This window comes from Pinus tabuliformis, chromosome 8, assembly GCF_031772625.1.
Source record: "Pinus tabuliformis cultivar Carrire ecotype Pingquan chromosome 8, CPIR1, whole genome shotgun sequence".
NCBI lineage: Eukaryota > Viridiplantae > Streptophyta > Pinopsida > Pinales > Pinaceae > Pinus > Pinus tabuliformis.
The window spans coordinates 61,873,309-61,895,898 of NC_142294.1; positions in this window are offsets into that span (position 1 = coordinate 61,873,309).

Genomic DNA, 22,590 nt, shown 5'->3' on the forward strand with positions numbered 1-22,590 from the left:
ATAATTTTGAAGCCCATAAAGTGGTGCAGTGTTGAGCAGTCAAAGTTTCTCAATCTACTGTTAGTGCCACATTATCACCGTACCCCCATTAATATGGTCTGTGTGCACCAGCTCATCCCGCTGGTGCATGATGGGTGCCTATGGCTAGGAGAGCCTATCCCAATCACTGACATGTTGATCCATAGGATCACTAAGTTACCTTACAAGGGAGAGAACACTGCCAAGGAGATTGGAGGAAAAACCGGAGAGAAAGAGTTGGTAGATAAGATGAAGAAGTAGTTTGGTCTGATCAAAAAGTTGTGAGGGTACTCTATCATGTCCATATCAGACCTGGTAGTACAGTTGGTAGCCCAGATTGTAGCAAGAAAAGTAATGAGAAAATGCCACGCAGATCAAGTTCTGGCATCGGTCATATTGCTTGCATCTCAGTGTGTGAAAGGGCTTCAATACAACTAGGCCAAGTATCTATATCGGGAGTTCCTCGCAAACTGTCGTGAGGTCCAGGGCAAGAGTAGGCCATTTCATTATGCATGTTTGTTGTTGTCAATTGTTTTGGTTGCTTGGAGGTTATCGGAGGGTAGCCAATTTCCTCCGCACAAAGAAGAATTATCTGAGGCAGCACGGTTTTCCTCATTATGGACCTCAAAAGATCCATAGTGTGTTAAGGAGACAAAGATATTTTGGGTTCTAATGAAGATGGACATACATATGGAAGTTAACTAGTGGGCAAGTTTATCTCCCACCTTGTACGTGCAACTATCAGCTTATGTAGAATTCAAAGCCGATTTTCATAGGGTCTCAATTAGAGCATGCAAAGACCCTGAGTAGAAATGGCACTCGATTCCTTATATGGTGATGGATATAGATATCTAGGAAGTTGTGGGGATTTGGCTGCAGGAATGGTGCACACCTACAGAGTTAGATGCAAGAAAAAGCACAGGTGTAGAAAGCTTTGCTGCATAGATGCGAAAGGTCACCGCTCAGAAAGCTACGTACACATTGGCTGAGAAAAAGAGAAAGGAGGTTGTTATGATAGCTACAGAGAAGGCCCGTATGGAGAAGGAGCATGATGACAAAGCACAAGCAAAGCGTGAACAAAAGGATGTAGAGGAAAGTGATAAGTCTCCTTCCCACCACATTGATGAGAAAGAGATGTAAAATCAAGGGGGAGGTGGTGGTGAGGAGAAAACCACTCCTTTCTTCCTGAAGAAGTGCATGCAGGATCTGTAAGGTGGGTAGTGGAAAAAATAGAAGTTTGATAAGTAGACACATGTTGATCCCATGGTGCTAATAGAGGGAGATCTCGATGAGATTGGTGACAAAATTTGCGACACGATGATAGAGGTGATGCAACAATTCGAGAAAAAATACATGAAGATGCTCGAGAACATCTAGAAGGATTTGCGCGAGCTATAGATCTTGGCGAACAAAATTCAGGCGGACGTTGGGAAGCTGAGCGGTGCACATGAAAACCTGACATAGGGAAGGAGTTTAGTATCAGAGATTGAGTGGTCTTAGGACATCCAAGTCTCTCCTTTGCCTGAAGGGTCATTCCGCGTGGAGTCATGTGAGCATCGTGCACTGTTTCATAAATTAAAAGACATGGGACTAAACCTTGCCACGTTACCACTTGGGTCTTTGCATGCACTACATCAGGGGGTCATGGAAGAGCTCAAGATTAGAGAACAATGCACACTCATTGCCATCAGTGAGTTCAATGTAAAAAAACAGCAGCTTTTCGTAGAAAAGACTCAGGCCCTCAAGGAGCAAGAGGAGTTGCGCACACAATATCAGAACCTGGTTACATCAATCGAGTAGGCCTTCAAATATGTACTTGAGTTGGGTATACCTGATAATGTAGAGGTCTTAGCCAAGGTAAGGAAATTGGCTGTTGCAATGTGCACTTCAAAGGAGAAGGTCGATAATGTGACTTTCAGCCCCAGCATGCAGATAGCTGAGCTGCAGTTGAAGTTGTAACCGAACACATCACCTAAGGTTCAGGAACAAAGGAACACGACAATTAAGGAATCCATGGCTCAGCTAGATGTCATCGTTCAAGGGTGCGATAAGCTCTTCATTTAGGCATAGGCCTCTGGGATACATTTCATAGGATCTTATGTTGCAACAGCTAAGCACGAAACTTAGGGAAGCACAACAACAATACGATGAAACCAACATGATAGCACAAACATTGGCACTAGTCCAGCATTTCACGCACTTACAGGAAGGTAAAGAAAAATTGTTTCACATTCAAGAATTGCAGAAGAATAAGTATGTGTTTAGCACAAAACTTGAGCCCTGGATAGAGGAAGCCAACAAATTCTCACAGACCACTATTGAGAAGCTGAAGGCTATGCAGCAGACACAAAGGACTACAAAGTTGGCAATAGAAGGACCAACCACATAGAAACTGGTCTAGGAGGTGTAGCAAGCAGTAGAATAGAGTACCGCGAAGCTACAAGCATTGACTAAGGCATTCTACAAGCTTTGCTAGAAAGTAGAACAACTAGCTGAGTGACTCAAGGGCAAGTCATGATCTTTGTGTTGGGGGCCTATTGGGATGGGGTCCCCAAGGTAGGAATGGAAGTAATTGGTCATTTTCTGTAACAAATTTTGTAAAAGATGTAAAGTCTCTGTGATTTGTGGATGCGGAGCGAGTAGATGAATAAGAGTCAAAGGGGCTTAGTGTTGCACAAAAAATTGTCACCTTGACATTCTGCAATCTGTGTGAGTCCATTACCGCTCATACTTTCCTCCTTTGTAAGTCTTAAGCCTCATTTCTTCATATCAAGCATTGAAAATAAGAGAAAGCCCTCAAAATTCTATAAAACTCTAGTTCCACACTTTCTCTTAGCATTTACAGTGGTCTCGCACCTAAAGGTCATGTCTCCTGTGCACCTGGCCGCTCTGTCTCTTTGTTATGGGTGTGGACCCCTGTAAAAGTGAAAAAGGCGTAAGTATATTCTTAAAAACTCACTTTGAGTCATTTCTAGAAGCTTCTGGAAGGAATCTTGAGGTGGCAAGTTCGCTCCTTTAAGGTTCATGCATCCCATACCTTAAGGAGCTATGCCCTTGATGTGAGGAGCTTATCCCTTTGAAGGAGGACTCTATCCCTTCATAGGTGGACCTATAACCTCCTTCCTTTGCACTATAAAATGAAGCATTGGGCTAGTTACTGGGGAGGTTGAAAAGCTGAATATTTTTGAGGTGAAATGCTGCTGGAACTTAGTTTTCCTAATTGAGCTTTTGTGAGGAGAGATTACATACCTCTTTGATCTCATTTGGAAGAGTGTGAGGCTTGTCAAAGTAAAGGAGATTCCTGTTTTGGACCCTGGGTAGAGCTTGTACAACATCAAGGCACCAAAGGTTGTAAGGTTCTTCTATTTCAAAGTTAATACAAATAAGTTTATTTTTCTCAATAAGCTATGTTTTATGGCTTATTTTATGGATTCCTTGATCACCATAATGAACATGACTTATGATATTAGCTATGCAGGTGTTATTTGATGTGTTCTTGTTTGTGATTGCAGGTTCCCAAAAGGAAACTCTTTCGGACGGTTGAAGGATGGCTGCTACAAACTAGCGTTGGACTTAAGGTAGGGTCTAAAAACCTCTATAGATTTTATTAATGAATCGCAATATGTTTAGAGAAAGGTAGATTTTCTTATCTTGCTTATTGCTAGATATATTTTGATACTAGGGAGATCGGCCTTGTCCGCAAGATCGATTTATCCGGCCAACAAATTGGTGACTCCACTGGGGATCGAACCCAGAATCTCTAGTTTCGCAGACTAGAGACGAGGAGAATTTTACAAGAGACTGCCCACATCAAGCTGAGGTTTCAAAAATCATCAAACGTTCTCAAGTGCCTGCTGTCTTAAAGGATCCTTTTCCTAGCCAAGATAGTAAGATGATTGGTTCTTCCTCAAATGCCTCAGAAGAACCCATTATGATGATGTCTCATGTCAGGATTGCGACGCGATCGCAAGATTATGGTAGTAGAAATCATGTTGGTGGTAAGGAAGCAGAATCTTCTAATTCAAACCCATCAACTTCAACTCCTTCTCATTCTGATCCACCACAGATCAAGAAACCTAACCCTGACTTAGTAATCAAACCACCTGCAAAAGGTATACTTCAAAAGTCAGCTTTCAATCCACATGCGAGAGCTGCTCAGAATTATAACATTGTTGAAGACTTAGATATTTCCCCTTCAACAATGTCAGCTTTGGAGGTGCTGCAATCATGCCCAGCACAGCGTAAATTACTATTGTCGGCTATAGGAGCTGTTGATATTCAGGATTCGAACCTAATAATCTTCGATTTAGAGAATAGTACACCTTGCCTACCTCATCAAATGGCTTTCCAAATTCCAATGTTAGTCAAAAACAGACCTTGCTTTTGGATTGTGATTGATGAGGGAGCTTCTACGTGTATTATGTCAATCCAGTGTTGGAGATCGCTTGGTTCTCTGACACTCAATCAGTCCCTGACAATTCTAAAGGCTTTTGATGGCCGAGGGTTCCATCCTTTTGGCATTTTATAGGATTTACCTATAGGGGTTGAAGGCAAAACTGTAAATCTAGATGTGGAAGTGGTTGATGCCCCTCTAGATTACAACCTTCTCTTAGGTCGCAGTTGGTCTTACGCTATGACTACTATTGTTTCATCGGTCTTTCGGCTTATCAAGTTTCCTCATAATGGAAAGATCGTTACGATAGACTAGCTGACTTATTTTTCATCCGACCCAGCCTCTTCAGATAGTATTCAACATGTCAGTAAAACAACTATCCCTTACAAGGATGTTGGGGTAGGTTTGATTAAAGATTCTGGTTTACTAGGAACTTTTTCTTTCCCTCCTCCTAATGTATCACCTTCTATTGCAACTATTCATATGATTTCATCGAACACTATTGCTTTTGATGATCCTTGGATTGTACCTTCCGATTCTGAGGTGGATTCATTTGGTAACGTGATGCCTTTGAGTCCCTTTGAAATTTCATATCAGGCTATACAATTTTTTTCTGACTCTTGTTCAACCGAAACTGATCCAACGAATGTGTTCCATGGGGAATCACTTTCAATATCAACCTCAGCTTCAACAACATTTTTTGATCCTATTCATACTGATGAGCAGATTTGTGAACTTTTGTTTGTTGATGATTTACCATGGGAAGATCTTCATCATCGATCTTTGTTTTTACCTGAGCTTGATCATTTTGAAAATGATTTTTCATCTATATCTACCGTTGACTATGTCAAAGAACCACAGAATCCATTGCAACATCCTGATTTTGAGTTAAATTTGGGAAATATATCTCGAACGATTCCTATTGAAATTTCAGTTAAACCTAGAATTATTGAAAACATTCATATAGGTGCATCCTGTATGGACGATGAAATCCAAACTTATAAAGCCCTATTTCAAGAATTCTGTGACGTGTTTGCCTGGTCATATGAAGAAATGCCAGGAATCGATCCATCAATTGCTATCCATGAAATTAAAATTTACCCGGATGCTAAACCTTTCTGGCAACATTTGCGTCAGATACACCCGCGAAAAGCTGCTGCTATTAAAGTTGAAGTTGAGAAATTACTTCGTGCATGTTTCATTTATCAAATTTCCTTAACAGATTGGGTATCGAATATTGTTTCTGTTAACAAAAAGCAAGGAACGATAAGAATATGTATCGATTATAGGGATATTAATCGAGCTTGTCCTAAAGACAACTATCCAACCCCTATATCGATCAAATTATATATGATTGTGCCGGCAGTGAAATGTTCTCCTTTATGGATGGCTTTTCCAGTTACAATCAAATCAACATACTCCTTGTTGATCAATAACGGCTTTCATTTGTCCATGGGGGACATTTTCTTATTGCAAATTGCCTTTTGGATTGAAGAACGCTGGAGAAACTTTTCAAAGGGCTATGTCATACGCATTTCATGACATCAAGCACATTGTGCAGCCTTATCTTGATGATTTACCTACCCATTCATTACGTAGAGCTGATCATCTCACTCATTTACGAGCAATATTTATGAGATGTAGGCATTATCGAATTAGGTTGAATCCACAAAAATGTGTTTTCTATATAGAAACGGGTCGTTTACTGGGATTTGTCATTTCAAAAGCTAGCATTCGTGTCGATCCCTCAAAGGTTGAAGCTATTGTCAAATTACCTCCTCCTTCGACTCTTCGCCAACTCCAAAGTTTGCAAGGGAAATCAATTTTTTTACGTCGTTTCATTCCTAACTACACCGAGATAACAAAAGGTTTTACCAGGTTGTTGAAACAGAATACTCAATTCTTTTTGGATGAGATAGCTGTCGAATCTTTTGATGCACTTAAACACGTGTTAACCCATGCACCGTTATTGCATCCTCCCAACTACAACTAGGATTACTTTTTGTACCTCGCCGCTTCTCATTCCACCATTGGGATGATTTTAGTTCAGGAAGATGAACTCAATAGTGAACATGTGATTTACTATCTTAGTCGAACTCTGAATCTGACTAAGCTTAAATATTTGCATGTCGAGAAATTGGCCTTGGCGGCTGTTCAAGCTGTCCAAAGATTTCGTCACTACATCTTATTACGCAAAACCACGGTAATTTTTGACTGTAACCCTATGATGTATATCTTGACCAAAGAATTGCTAGGGGGCAAGTATTCTAAATGGATCCTGCAGGAATTTGACTTGGAATTTGAAAAATCCAAGGCAAAGAAATATTTGGTTTTTGCGGAACTGATGTGTGATTTCCCGCGTAATGATACTGAAACTATGGTGGAAGAACCCATTACAGATGAATCCTTGTTTCTTATCAGTACTCTTGATCCATGGTATGGAGATATTATTGTTTATCTCCAAACGCAATCTTTTCGACCTGAAATCTCATGATCTTAGCGACGGAAAATACGTTTTCAATCCCAACAATACAATATCATTGGAGATACACTCTATCGTCATGGGGAGGATTCTATTTTCCAATGTTGTCTAACTCATGAAGAAGCTGAAAAGGTTCTGAATAACTATCACTCTGGAGCATGTGGCGGTCATATGTCTGCGTATGCCACAGCCAAAAAGATATTGCGCGCTGGTTATTTCTGGCCATCCTTATTCAAATATTGTATCTATACAGTCCGGAAATGCCACAATTGTCAAATTTTTGATCGTAAGATGCGTGCTCCACCCGCTCCTCTCCACCCTATAATTGTTGTCGGTCCTTTCACAAAGTGGGGTATCGACTTTATTACATGTAACCCTCACTCGGCCAGGGGGCATGCGTATATCATCCTTGCGGTAGATTATTTTAGTAAGTGGGTCGAGGCGATGCCTACATTTTCGGCAGATGGAAAAACTACTGTAATTTTCGTTTTCAATCATATAATTGCTAGATTCAATGTTCCTCAAGATATTATTACTGATCATGGAAGTCATTTTCGAAACATCATGATGATTGAACTGACAGATCAGCTTGGCCCGTGTCACGATAGTTCTACTCCATATTACCCACAGGCTAATGGTCTGGTTGAAGCTATCAATAAAGTTCTAGTCACTATGATACAACGAATCATTGGTATTCATAGGTCGAATTGGCATAACATGATATTTTCAGCACTTTGGGCATATCGAATCTCAGTAAAAACATCAACTGGTTTCACTCCTTTTCAACTGGTTTACGGTTTGGAAGCAGTGTTACCCATTGAATGCGAAATTCTGTCATTACAAATAGCCATAGAATTACTCCCAGCCACTTCCGAAGAGGAGAAATGTTTGTTGTACTTAGCTCAACTAGATGAGAATTGACGTGATGCTGCATTAGCAATCGAAACTCATGCGAAACGAATAAAAGCTTAGTACGGTCGAAATGTTACACCTCATAATTTTTCGGAGGGAGACCTAGTCTTACTATACGATCAAGCAAATGATAATCTAGGGCTGGAAAATTTGTACCTATGTGTCATGGTCCTTATATTGTTTAGTGAAAGCTAGCAAAAGGGGCCTATGAATTGGTAGATTTTGACGGTGTCTCTTTGGGTAAACCCATAAATGGGCTTTATCTAAAGAGATATTATGCTTAAATTTTGGTGTGGAGATTTTTGTTAGATTAGTTTCTTTCTAGCTGGTGTGTTTAGATTAGAAATGTGTGCCTAGTTTAGAGAGTGCTTTTATCATTATTCCTGCTTATCTTGATTTTACTCTTGATATTGCAGATGTCGACGTCTATTCAAACATACATTGGTTTTGCTGATGGTCCTTGTCATAATACACGGAACATTTCTTCCGCAGCTTGGGTTATCTATTCACCCTTTGATGAGTTAGTATCTATGCATGGGCTAAGCCTCGGTCAAACAACGAATAACATTGGAGATTATAGTGCAGTGATTGAGTTATTATCTGAATCCATCTCATTTGGGATTCGGAGTTTGATTGTTAGGTTAGATTCTGAACTCATTGTATTACAGCTTAACATCGTTTATGACATTAGAAATAAAATGTTATTAAGATTATTCTTGAGAGTTCGTCTCTTGGAACGTGAATTTGACTACATTGAATATCAGCATATTCCAAGATATTTAAATACATTAGCAGATGCAGTTGCTTCTCGTATGTTAAATAGACATTTGCAATAATCAAAACAATAAATTTAAAAACATTCCATAACATGTTATACAAAATAGCCAGTAATAGTGATATATCATAGCATAAAAGTGTGTCAAATATACATCATCTTCGATCATAGGTTGAAAAACACCTTATGATCGGCAAAAATGATAGTACAAAAGACATAAAATGTCGTATGAGTCTACAAAAGTGATCATCCTATCCCTGGTGATGATCATGATAAGAAACCACTGCTCGGGTCACCCTACAAAGGAAACTCCTAAACGGTCCTAGGACCCCAATCACATATCGCTATAAACTAAGTGGAATATCATCTATGCCAGTCTCTGGAATATCTGTTGTCAAACACTCTAGATGATTCTCCAATTCGGACAGGGTCTCTGTAGATTGATCCTATGGGGCCGGTACTGCTACAGCTGGGTGTCTCCTCTCATAAGGTTGGAGAGCGGCTGGCCGTCGTGGACCCACATCTGCATTTAAAACTTTTTATTATCAGTTTTGGATGATTTAAAAAACAAAACAAAAAAATAGTTAAAACTTAGAAAGCGTTGAAAATGATTTTACCTGAATCATCCCACTACTCTCCTGGTGGAAGAATCATGTCTGGGTCACAGATAATCCATCCCAGCATATGGAAAATCTTAAATCACAAAAATTTGGTTCCTCAACCAACGAAAATACTCAGGCGGAAATTGAACAACCTCTGAACCCTCCTCAGGATGACGAGCCATCACTGCAACCCAACGCATTATCCTAGGCTCTCGAGGAAGTCCAGCCTCAACAGAAAGTTGCTGTGGGACCAACATAGGTACCCTCTCTAGACCAAAGTTCACAACCAGGAAACCATATCCAAATTTTTTTAGTGCCCGTTCTTTGCTCTAGTTAGTTGTCCTTTTACATTCGCCAACACAGCCTCGCACCAGTTGAAGATGGTACCTTGATAACAGTCTACTGCCATTCACATCTCGGATCTGGTAGCTACATGCAATGCTGCACTCCCGCATAGTCTGGTGACAATGAATGCAATAACCTTAAGTTCAGGACGAGAGACAGTTTTAATATCGATTTGTTTGTCCTCTATTTGATCATTGCAAAACTCCAATCGGAGACTAGCGGCAGACTGGCCACTTGGCCTAGTCCCGAAAAGAGATAATTGTTTGCCTCTCTTGGGCAAACTAGTCAAAAAGTATATGTCCTATAGCTCAATTTTGAGCCGGTAGCCACCAATCATGAAACACTAGTCCTGTATGTTCCACCTGTCTACCAGCCATTGCAAGAAGTCTACTTGGGCCTTCATAATGGGTATGGCCCAGAATTTAAACAGTCTGCATGCTCTCAATGCATCCAATGTGGGTTGATGATTTATTGTGGCAAGGTCCACATCCTCTTGCTCGCGTTTCTGCCAAATAAGCATTTTGTATGTCCTACATTGCAAAAAAGACATATTAGAACAATTTAGTTCAAAAAGTTTTTGGCGGAAATGGAGAAATTTGAAATTAGAAAACCTATTTCGCAGGGTCCAGACCCGCTGGTTACGGACAGTGCGTAGGTCCGTACTCATCGTAAGCAATAGGTGTAAACCCACAACTTTTTCTTTGTGGAAAAAAGTCAAGGTCCGCAGGGGCTACATGTTGCACCTACGGACCCCCGCGAGCATTTTTCTAAATCAAATTCTCTTTAAAAAAAATCAATTTTAAAGCCTAAAAATGAAATGTAAACGGTTGAAATGTAAGATAGGAATGATGTGGATTACCTAGAGCTGACGGTTTTCGATTCCAACGGACGGATTTTCTGCAATCTTCATAGGAACTTTCTTACCCAAAACCTCTCACTTCTCACTCTGAATCAAACGTAAAAATGAATTTACAAAAGCCCTTTTTATAAGCTTTTTTGAATAAATGAATTTTTTATTTATTTATTTTTCACTTTAAAAAGGTAACTTTTTGATGCATTTTTATTTATCTTAAACAGGTACAAGTAATGTTTTGAGCTTTTATGCAGAATATTGGATTTTCAGGGATAATTGATCATTTTCAATAAATAGCATACTTTTTCACTTTTTTGGACTCTTCCAAAATTTATGAAAAGTGAAAAATTGGAGTCCTCTTTAAGCTCTTTTCTGACTCGTAAAATATGAAAAGATTTCTGATTTTTTCCCTTTTTAACTCGTTAAACAGAATTAAAGAGGCAGTCCACTTACAGCTCTTTTCTGACCATATAAACATGAAAAAATTGTCGAACTTTTGTCATTTCAAGTTCGATATTGGTTATAAAACGACGTGTCTTCGATCGATTTTTTACTCTTTTAGATCGGAGCCACTAATTATGAAAGGTACTCCTTGATCGTAATGTTCAAGCGGTTATCTCAAGTATTATTTTATACTTTTTCGAGCTTGGGGGACACAAATTTATGAAAAAGGAAACCCATGGAGTTTCCTTAAGTTTTTCTTTTGACTCCCTAAAATTGGAAAACACTGAGTTTTTCCTATACTAGACTCGTTAAAATTTAATAGTAAAGGACCTGTTCAATTTTAAACAGGAACGAACCACTCCTTCTTAGGGTTTGAATTTTAAACTAAGTTGGACTCATACGAAGGATGAGCTTATAACCAAGCAAATGTTATCCTCCTTAAGCTTGTCAAAAATAAAGAGGTACTTGCTAGAAATGGTGGGGGAAAAGAGAGAAAAATGAACATGTTTGTTATACTTTGTGTTTTAGAAAAGCAGTCAAACACTCTTGAACACGACAATTTTTGTTTACCTGGCTTGGGAAATCCTTTGCCTAAAAATTAATCAAACCATATTGAAAGTCTTCAGCCAGTTTCTGGTATTACCTTTGGGTCAGTTGTCACCAAACCATCTGCAGTGTCATTATGTGTTCAAGAGGTCAGTTCAAATAAACCATTCATTTGCAAAATATTTGTCATCCATTTTGACCATCCCTGAGTTAGTCCTTGCCAAATATATTTCTTCAAAACTTGATCTATGATTTCGTGTTGTGGGCTTGCCTACGACAGATCGCTTTCTATCGACTTCAGCTCATTATCTAGAAAGATGATCTAGAAATCGTCAGTACCTTGGAATCTGCATGCCCTAATGGCAGGTTTCTCACCTTTGATGACAGGTTGCATCATTGAACTTCGATCAAAGGATTCTATGACATGTTTGACATCAGCTCATTTATTCGCATTTCATGGATTGTACTGAGTACTTTGAGAGCCATTGACATTACTGGTGGTTTCTCTCACAATTGTTAATAGTTCACATCGTTGACTAGTAATCAAGTGGTTTCTATCGTGTTCAATTTAGACACATTCATTCACATGGATAGAATCGTACTAGTTTGAGAAGCAGAAATCAAGACCCTGGATCTAGTTTCTACCATCCAAGTTGTGAGGAATTTTGTTATTCATTATACAGTGGACTATTCATAAACAGATGTCTGTGCCCATACTGTGTCTACATATGTCTATACTCGTGATGTATTACAAAATCATTCCTGTATCAGAGCAGTTTAGTTAGTTTTCTAGTTAGTTTTGATCTGAGTATGGGAATTTCTACCTCAAAAATGATATGTTCACATATATATATTTTGCATTGAATGTTTTTTCCCGGTTCCGACTGGGGTGTCCACAGGATGATCCTTGAAATGATAAAGTACTTCACTCTTCTTAGATGACAAATTCTATCTTCATCTATTACAGAATTTGCGCTTTAGGGGGCAATCTGTTGCACAAAAAATTGTCACCTTGACATTCTGCAATCTATGTGAGTCCATTACCACTCATACCTTCCTCCTTTGCAAGTCTTAAGCCCTAGTTCCTCATATCAAGCCTTGAAAATAAGAGAAAGCCCTCAAAAGTCTATAAAATGTTGGTTCTGCACTTTCTCTTAGCATTTCCTGCAGTCCCTCACCTAAAGGTCATGTCTCCTGCACACCTGACCGCTTTGTCTCTGTTTTATGGGTGCGGACCCCTGTAAAAGTCAAAAAGGCACAAGAATATTTTTTAAAAATCACTTTGAGTCATTTCTAGAAGCTTCTGGAAGGAATCTTGAGGTGGCAAGTTTGCTCCTTTAAGGTTCATGCATCCCATACCTTAAGGAGCTAACCCCTTGATGTGAGGAGCTTATCCCTTTGAAGGAGGACTCTATCCCTTCATAGGTGGACCTGTAACCTCCTTCCTTTGCACTATAAAATGAAGCATTGGGCTAGTTACTGAGGAAGTTGAAAAGATGAATATTTTTGAGGTGAAATGCTACTGGAACTTAGTATTCCTAATTGAGCTTTTATGAGGAGAGATTACATACCTCTTTGATCTCATTTGGAAGAGTGTGAGGCTTGTCAAAGTAAAGGAGATTCCTATTTTGGACCCTGGGTAGAGCTTGTACAACCTCAAGGCACCAAAAGTTGTAAGGTTCTTCTATTTCAAAGTTAATACAAATAAGTTTATCTTTCTCAATAAGCTGTGTTTTATGGTTTATTTTATGGATTCCTTGATCACCATAATGAGCATGATTTATGATATTAGCTATGCAGGTGTTATTTTATGTGTGATTGTTTGTGATTGTAGGTTCTCAAAAGGAAACTCTTTCGGACAATTGAAGGATGGTTGCTACAAACTAGCGTTGGACTTAAGGTAGGGTCTAAACACCTCTATAGTTTTTATTAATGAATCGCAATACGTTTAGAGAAAGGTAGGTTTGCTTGTCTTGCTTGTTGCTAGATATCTTTTGATACTAGGGAGATTGGCCTTGTTTGCAAGATTGATTTATCCAGCCAACACTTAGCCCCTTTTTTTAAGTACAATTTCGAGTTAGTTTTGAGATTCACCGATGATCCATGGACCATGGCATTATATGGAAAAGTCTATAATGGTTGAGTCTTAGAAAGTCTAAGGATAGTTTTTTCCATATGTTTTTGGATAGAGAATTTGGTTGAAGGAGTTTTGGGCAGGAAGGCTATGCTTCCTACGCTTAGGTAGAGAAGGGAAGGCTCCACAGATGAGTGTACAGAGGCCTAGGTAGAGTCCGCAATTGAGTGTGCCGACCCCTACAACTGTGTGCACAGGGTAGTTTGAAGTCTATAATCAGTGAATTGAATATCAATAAAGATAATTATCTGAAGAATTATTGAGTATTTTTTCTCATATATGTTTATGTTTAATGCTGCCGATTAATGACATGTTTTATGAAATAATTATTAAATGCTACATGATTCTCTTGAACCTATCTTAATAATGTACAAAATGAATTCTTAAGCACTTCTATGAAGTTTCTGGTGATTTCTCTTATGTTTTCTGACGAATTAAGTAGATCTGCGCGAACTCAAATTTAGGATTCCTTCCTGATGTGCATAAGTAGATCAATGGATTGTTAAAGCTCTGTGAGGACTAATCGTGGAACTTCACGAAGGTCTAAAGGCCGCTTTAACTGAGGTATAAGGACATAACCTATGAGTCTATTGATCTGCGCGGAGGCAGATCCAAGGCGCCTGAAGATATCACACTAGTATCTGGATGCAGAAACATGGCTATTCCATCCCCCCATACTGCTTCGGCTGAGACAAGAGCCTGCGCTATGTGGGTTGTTTCCATAAAGGATAGTAGTGTAGGGTTTTGTTGGTTGGCGCAACTAGCTCTAAACCAAGGTCAAGACACCCTAAACCAACAGTTGAGAAACATGGTGCTATGTTAAAAATATTCAAAATTTGTTGTTTTTTTATATTGGTTGAATTCAAAAAATTCTAGTAATTATGATGTGCATCTGTTGGTTTCATAAATATAGCCATACTAAAGTAGAGTATGTCTAGATTCTTGTAGCACAATTTTTTTCCTAAAATGCAAGGTTAAAGAAGAACAAACTGGGGGGAAAAACATCACTTTTTATGAATCCCTTGATTTTTAAAGAACACATAATCAAATAATTGCTAAGTTGACATATCAAATGTCAATAAAAAAATTCTAAAAAATAAGAAATAGAAAGCTAATAAAATTTCTAAAAAGTTTTCCTTTTACTCTAAAATGAAATTCTAAACATTAAAATTACTGTGACTTGCCGAAAGTTGAAAATTTCTAAAAATTATATTTTTTCACAAAAAGCGGCCAAAAGTGTAACCCAAATTCATATTTTCACAATTTAACCCTACTCAAACTCTCTCTCTCTCTCTCTCTCTCTCCACACACACACACACACACACATAGAGATATATATATATATATATATATATATATATATATATATATATATATATATAGATATAGATATAGATATAGATATAGACATAGATATAGATATAGATATAGATATAGATATAGATAGATAGATATATAGATATATATATATATACACACACCTCTCTCTCACTCCTCTCTCTCTCCTTCTCTTCTCTCTCTCTCTCTCTCTCTCTCTCTCTCTCTGTCTCTCTCTCTTGTCCATCATCCATCGTCTCTCTTCCTTTCACCCTTCCCCCTCCACTGTCTCCCTCTATCTTTCTATCACACCCCCCCTCACTATCATTCATTCACACATTCTCTCACCACATCCTTAACAAAATCCCCCTCCAACTTTGTTTCTCTCTTCCTCCCTATTCCAAACAAAAATATATCCCTCTCAAAACCTCTTTCCTTATCTCTCTCACTTTTCAACTCTCATTCACTTGCTGTCATGATTAAATGACTCTTTATTTGACCCACCCAACTCCACTTCTCTTTATTTTTCTCTTAATCTCCGTTAGCCCCTATATCCCTCCCTCTCTCACGCTTACCACCCTTAAATCCCACCTCATCTCTCTCTCTCTCTCTCTCTCTCTCTCTCTCTCTCTCTATATATATATATATATATATAATATATATATATATATCACTCCCTCACCCAGTATGTTCTTCAAAATAACCCTCCCCCCTCCACTCTCTCCCTCTATCTTTCTCTTCCTCGTCACTCTCATTCATTTGCACAATAACCCCCCACTCTCTCCCCCCCCCCTCTCTCCCCCCCACCCCACTCTCTCTCTCTTCCATCCCCCATCATCTCTCTTTCTCTCACTCTTCTTCCCCCTCCACTCTCTCCCTCTGTCTTTTCCCCCACCCTCACTCTCATTCATTATCATCATCTTTCTCTCTCTCCCCCATCATCTCACTGTCATTCATTTGCACATTCTCTCTCCCCATCCTTCCCGACACCCACATCCAACTTTGTTTATCTCTTCTAACATATTCCAAACAAAAATATCTCCCTCATGAACCCTCTTTCCTTGTCTCTCTCACTTTTCAACTCTCATTCACTAGTTATCTTGATTGAATGACTCATTCTTTGAGCCACCCAACCATCCTTATCTTTATTTTTCTCTTGATCTCCCTTTACCCTTCTATCCCTCCCTCTCTCACCCATGCTACCCCCCTAATCCCACTTCAACCATTTCCCATAAACCCATTATTACCCACCATTCTTTCTCTCTATTTATCTTTGTCTTTCTTTCATAAGAATATTTTTCCATTTATTTTTCACAAAATTATGAGCCATATGTTATTTTTTTGTCTCTTCTCACTTGGGAAACCAAACTAGAGACAAAACAAATACTTATCAGTCATTGCCCAAAAATAAATTAAGGGGTGAACCACCCAACTATAAAATATGAGGGTTGTCCCTATAATGGAAAACCAGTTGAGAGTATAAAAAAATGATTTACCATATTTCATAACTACATGCCAAAAACTAACAAGAACTAACAAAAAATTATAGGTTTGTCATAGAAGAAGGAAAACAAGCCAAGAAACCAATGACATGATTAAAAAATGTTGTAAACACTTTTAAGAAAGAAAGAAATAAAAGAAAATAAAGAGTTATAAGGAGAGGGAGGTGTCCACATCTTTGGGATGATCTTCATCCTTTCATTGTAGTTCCATTGTCGGGCTTGAAGGTGAAACCATTTGAAGGAGGGAAAGCCAACTATTGACATCTAAATGGAAAAACTTCAACTCATAAAACTTGTGTAGAATATTATCCCTTACATTCATTCTATCCACCAATACATTTCCTAAAAGTGTCTTCTAGTGTCAATATAAATCCATGATATACATGTAGTGGTTTTTCCTTCCCCTCATGTTCCCATTGTCATTAATCCCTCCAACAAGACTATTCGAAACCTATGAATTCATTATTCCTTTACTTTCATGAAGAAATTGATCCTCAACGATATTAATATTTGATAGGATATTAAGGGGATTGTTGGCATAAAAGTGACACACAAAGGCCTCAACATGAAACTAATCCCTTGAGGTTCCAATACCTCCTCAATATTTAGCACGCTTAAACTAGAAGAACGCCAACGAGTCATAGTTGGTGAAGGAAGGAAGAGATGCACTAAAATAAGAAGCCAAAGGGCTAAGGGATACAAAAAATGTGGCCAAAGAATATACTTGGATCTAGTGGGAAGACAAAAAGTGATCCCACAACAACGAACAAATTCCCCTTACCCACAACATGTTTGAATACGTTCGAGAGGAAAATCGTGAAAAAGAGATTAGATGAAATCAATAAAAGGGAGGAGATACACATAATAGCAGAGGACACAACAAGGGTAATAGAAATAACCCATGAATGCCCTTTACCCACAATAGGTTCAAATAAGTACAAAAGAAAAGCCAAGTAAAAACAACTAGGTGGAGGCAAGAAATGGGCGGAGATGCAATGGAAATCCTTGATTAGCAAAGGAAACAATAAGGAGAATGAAAATAGGTTTGTTGAGTTTGCTTTATTTTATTTTAATGAGAAAATGTTAAATTATTTTTAGGATTAATTCAAACATGAGTAAATTAAAAAACAGACAAGTTCCATTATCATTTTGTTAAAATTATTATTCAAATAATGAGAAGGTTCAATAAAATTATATTTTAATCAAGGAAATTTTTAAGGATAAACAATAAAAACTTTGGTGAATTTTAGATGCAAATATAAAATGTTTGTTAACATTCTTGTGAAAATATTCAATTTTCTTATGATATTATATAGTATTGATAATAATTTTGGAGAATTTCAAAGTAAAATAATTTTATACTATAAAATATTTAAATCTACAAAATTCAACCCTTAAAATTTCAAAAAATTTAACCATAAGTTTTATTGTATTTTAAAAATATAAAATATTAAAATTTCAAATTTATCTTTTTTTTCAAAAACTAAAATTGAGTTATTTTAAGATTTGCAATTTCAACCTATTTGGATACACATTAACCAGCCTAGATCCATCTTAACTTTGAATCTATCAAGGAGAAAACCTCTTTTTTGAGTGTAAAACTTGAGGAAAGGTTTACACCTCAAGGGATTTGATCTGTCTCGGCACTTGATAGATCCGGGGTTAAGATGGATCTAGGTTGGTTATATAAAATAATATAATATCTATATTTTTATTTATGTGTCTCTTTCTTATTCACTCTCTCTACCTCACCACCAAACATACACATTCTCTTTCAATATCTATCTCTATCTCTCTCCCCCTCCCTCCCTCTTCCTTTATGCCTCTCTCTCTTCTCCTTCTCTCCTTTCTCTCTCTCTTCCCCCTTGTTATACATAATTTATACCTATGGATAAGTATATCTTCCCTAAGTGGGTAGTTACACTTAGAACAACTGAAGTAAAGATCTTTAACCTTTTCCTACAATAAACAGATAAGATAAAAGAACCTACTTGTGATCCTTCACTTCCTTTGATCTCCTTTGAGTTGCTCTCGTCGCTCCTGCTTGAACTGAATTCGCTCAATTGGTACCTACCAACATAAACAAAAGATGACAACAATCAAATCATATGATCTATTTATTGTAAACAAATGGAATCAACAAAATTTGAACATACATTCATCATAGATATAGATAAAAGTATTGGAAAAGGAACAAACAACTTTATTAATTGATAGAGGGAGAAGTTACACCCAATGTGGTTTGATCTCACGTCACTCGTTCATCTTAGTCCAAGCCCTCATCACACCAATAGAAACATCAATCCAACAGCATAACATTACTTTGACGATGATTTCAAGTCTCTAAACCAACATTATTTCTCTATAATATCCAAGTTCCTTTGGCTCTATAATGGGAGGCCAATTTGTGGATAAATGCAAGTGGTTTTTTCATTAATATGGCATTGAATGGCTTTCCATAATTGGATGATTAGTTTCCATGTTCAAAGGGATGAGAGGATAGAGGATTAGATGATCTAAGGCTATCCTACATTGAACTCGTCTTGATAGGATAGGAGTTGGGTTCCTTCTAGAAGGCTCTAGAAAGGAGGAATGTACTCAGGCTCCAATGAACATTTCGAGGATTCTCACCTAGCACAAGCTTGAGTGGGATTAGATTCTCTGCAATGTAGCCTTGAATGGGGCTACCTACTTTGCAGAGCACTAATCCCTGACCATGAGTGTGCTGGTGACCCAAGGAAACACTTCAGCAGGGTTTGAAGTCAGGAAACTCTCATGGATGAAAGCACTCAATGAGGTGGCATGTCTAGGGCATGTAGCAACTGAATTATGGTTTGATAGACCCTATTTACACTGATCTAATTGTCATGAGTGATGTGTCCAAATAGATCTATAATAGCTGCTCCCTAAAGCATGAAGTCAAAAATGATAATGTTGAGTGATATGCTTTATGATGTGATGAGGAGGATCTGAAGCAGAGAGTGACCAACATCAATTACAATACATAATATCATGATATCTTTGAATTTTTCATGAGTTGCTGAGGGAAGGCATACCCACGCTCAGCATATAAACTTGTCATTACATGTACATAAATCATATAGTCATCTATAGATATAAATCAATGATAAGATGACCATCTGTGTAAAGCCATCGTATAGATGATTTAGTACTCTCTTGAAATTGCAGCCTGGATGGATGAAACTAGATCTAGGGTCCTCTATATCATCCAATAGTTTTCTCAAGTATGAGTCTAACCATGTGAAAATTTGATCTGGTGTCGAACATGGGAAGACATCATCTGATTACCAGCCAATGTTGTAAGCTCTTAACAGACGCGAGAGATCTCACCAATAATGATAATGATTCTCAAGGTACTACAGTACATTCTGGATGGTGTGAATAGATGTTTTGATTTTGAACACCATACAAAGTCTTTCGGTCGAAGGCCTATGATGTCAACCTATCGCTGGGATCAAGAAACTTGTCAGTGATGTATGCAAGCCTCAAGGTACTGAAAGGGTGTTTCTAAGTCAACTTCTTGGATAATGTGCTGATATCGATAAGAAGCGACTCGTGGCAAGAGGGCCTTGATGTATTCCCCCATCAATGACATGAAACAACTGTAATGATTTTAAAGAAAGAATGTAACTGATGACACAATGTTAAGGAATGGCGATCATGAAAATGAAGGTTTATGGGTGTTGCAAAGGATGAAGTTTACTGAGTGACTTCTCTTGAACATGTCGCAACACTGAATGAATTGGTAGCATTGACCCAAAACCAAAGTGATGGATGGTGTGATAGACCATAGGTATGATAACCATCAAGGAGATAACCCAACCCAAATAGTCACAGAGATGAAGTGAAAGTGTCATGTTCAAGAGCGACGTGCTACCATAAAGTGATTTATAACTTTTCCCATTTTCCACAGTCATTGCTGACCAATACCTATTTATTTTTTAACAAGATTGAGGAGGATAACATATGCTTGATGTATAATTCTACCCTTCGGGTGAATCCATCACTATGTGATGTTTTAACGAGTCTAGCAAAGGTGAAACTCAGTCTTGTCACGATGGACAAGTTTTTCTCTATTTGATGCTTTAACGAGTTTAACGACAATGAGAACTCGGTCCTTTTCATGTTTAGAGAGTTTGAAAAGGGACAAAAAGAAAACTCCACAGGTTATTTTTCTTAAATTTGTCTCTCAAGTCTGAAAAAGAGTAAAATAATACAAGAGAGAACCTATTAACCATGTTTGATCAACATATTCCTTTTTCATAAGTAATCTATCTCAGTCTGGAAAAGGGTTAAACTTATCTGAGTAGATGTCATTTCCAATCCGTTTATGAGTTGAAAAGGACAAGCATCTGACAATCCTTTCATATTTTCAGAGTCTGAAAAGAGATGAAAGAGGACTCTAGGGGGGTTCTCTTTTCTATGTTTAATAGAGCTCGAAAAAGAGATAAAAGTATGCTCTGTGGTCAAAAGTACATTTTACGATCATGCACGTCAAATTCACTATGTTACTTGTAAACCTGCTCAAAGAACCACCAATCAGATTAAACATAGCTTGTTTCATTGGTAAAAATAGGTAAAAACTATAATTTATTCATTTAATGAACATGAAATAACCATAAAACAATAATTTACCAAGTCATTTTACCATTTGACATTTACCTTTCAGTTTTGTGCTCTGAACTAGTTTTTTACCTCTAACTTCATCAATTGATTGGGGGAGATTCTATGGATCATTCTTCGTGCCATCAGGACTAGCTAGGAGATCTACCTCTTCTCTTTCATTTAAGGTCATTCTTTTTCAATTTAAAGCGATATTTTTAGGGTTTTGGGGTCCCTAGGGTAAATATATTACACCCTGGTATCAACACACCCGTATGCATCGAAAACTACATTGCAGAGTAGTCAAACAGAAGGGAAACTTCTCTGCATCACACTGCCTACAGATCAGGGGTGCGTTGGGCGTAGTTTAGAAATTTGATTAATCATTTCTACCCAAAATCTCTTCAATTTTTTGCATGAAATCGATCCTAACTAAGCCTATGGTGTGATTTCATAATTTGATCATATTAGAATGGCTATCACATGGCATGAAAGAGAACATAAAGAACAGGATATGGTTTCCCTAAATGATCTTGGTACTATTGAGGCCCTATAAGATGGTGGGTTACTCAAATATTTCAGGTTATCTGAGATGAGGCAATAGTTAGAACTATTGCAGTTCTTGGTTTGTTCATGGGATCTAGCGGAACGGGTTTTTCACATAGGGTACAAAGTGATCCCTATATTGATTGATGATATTTACTTTCTCACAAGATTGTCGAGACATGGTGCTCCCATTTCTCTTTCAGGTTCTGCTCATGGGGGTGAATCAGTGAGGGACTACATTCGAAAATTTTGCCAAATGTGGTACACAACCTAACAAAGATGGAAATATAAACATCAGGGAGGTTCGTGATTTTCCCTTGCGAACAAGCCTCTTTACCATCACAAAGTTGGTGAGTAGCGTGACACTTCATGTGGTAAATAGATCATACATGCAATATGCGCTCGAGTGTCTCAAGCCAACTACGTTCAACTAGTGTGAGGTAGTGCTCTCTTTGATGAAAGAGCAATTGACTAAGTAAAAAGAGGTAAGACAAAAAATTTCAGCTATGGATCAATCTTGATCACTTTTACTTTGGAGAGAATTCCATTGATGCAACCTCAGCATGTGACACTGAGTTTCGTTGGTCCTAGAGATCCACAGATGCAAAGATGGGTAGAGTTGATGGCTAGACATGATGGTCAATCATCAATATCACTTTCTAACGCATTCTTTAGTTGACTCCGTTGACAACATATTGTCATAGAATAGCATCCATATACAGGGATGGATTTCCGTTGAGATCTAGATTTGAGATTACCAAATGGGGTGCTATAGGTAAATTTTTTTGACCATGTATTTTTTATTTTTTTAGTTTTTACATGTTTTTGTGGTTTTTGATGTTTCCAAGACTAAAATAAAAATTTTCTCATGTATACAGATTTTGGCACTGTTCGACCAATGGGTCATCAACAGGAGGCGGGTGAACCAACAGGGAGAAATTTCGAAAGAGTAGTTCTCTAGGATTTAGATCTAATCAAGACACTGGTGAAGCTATAGCATCATATAGAGGGGTTAACCCTCGGTATACCTTATGTTCGGATTGAGGAGTTACTGATGAGACTAAAACGCCCTACTATTGGTTTACCTATCCATTAGAT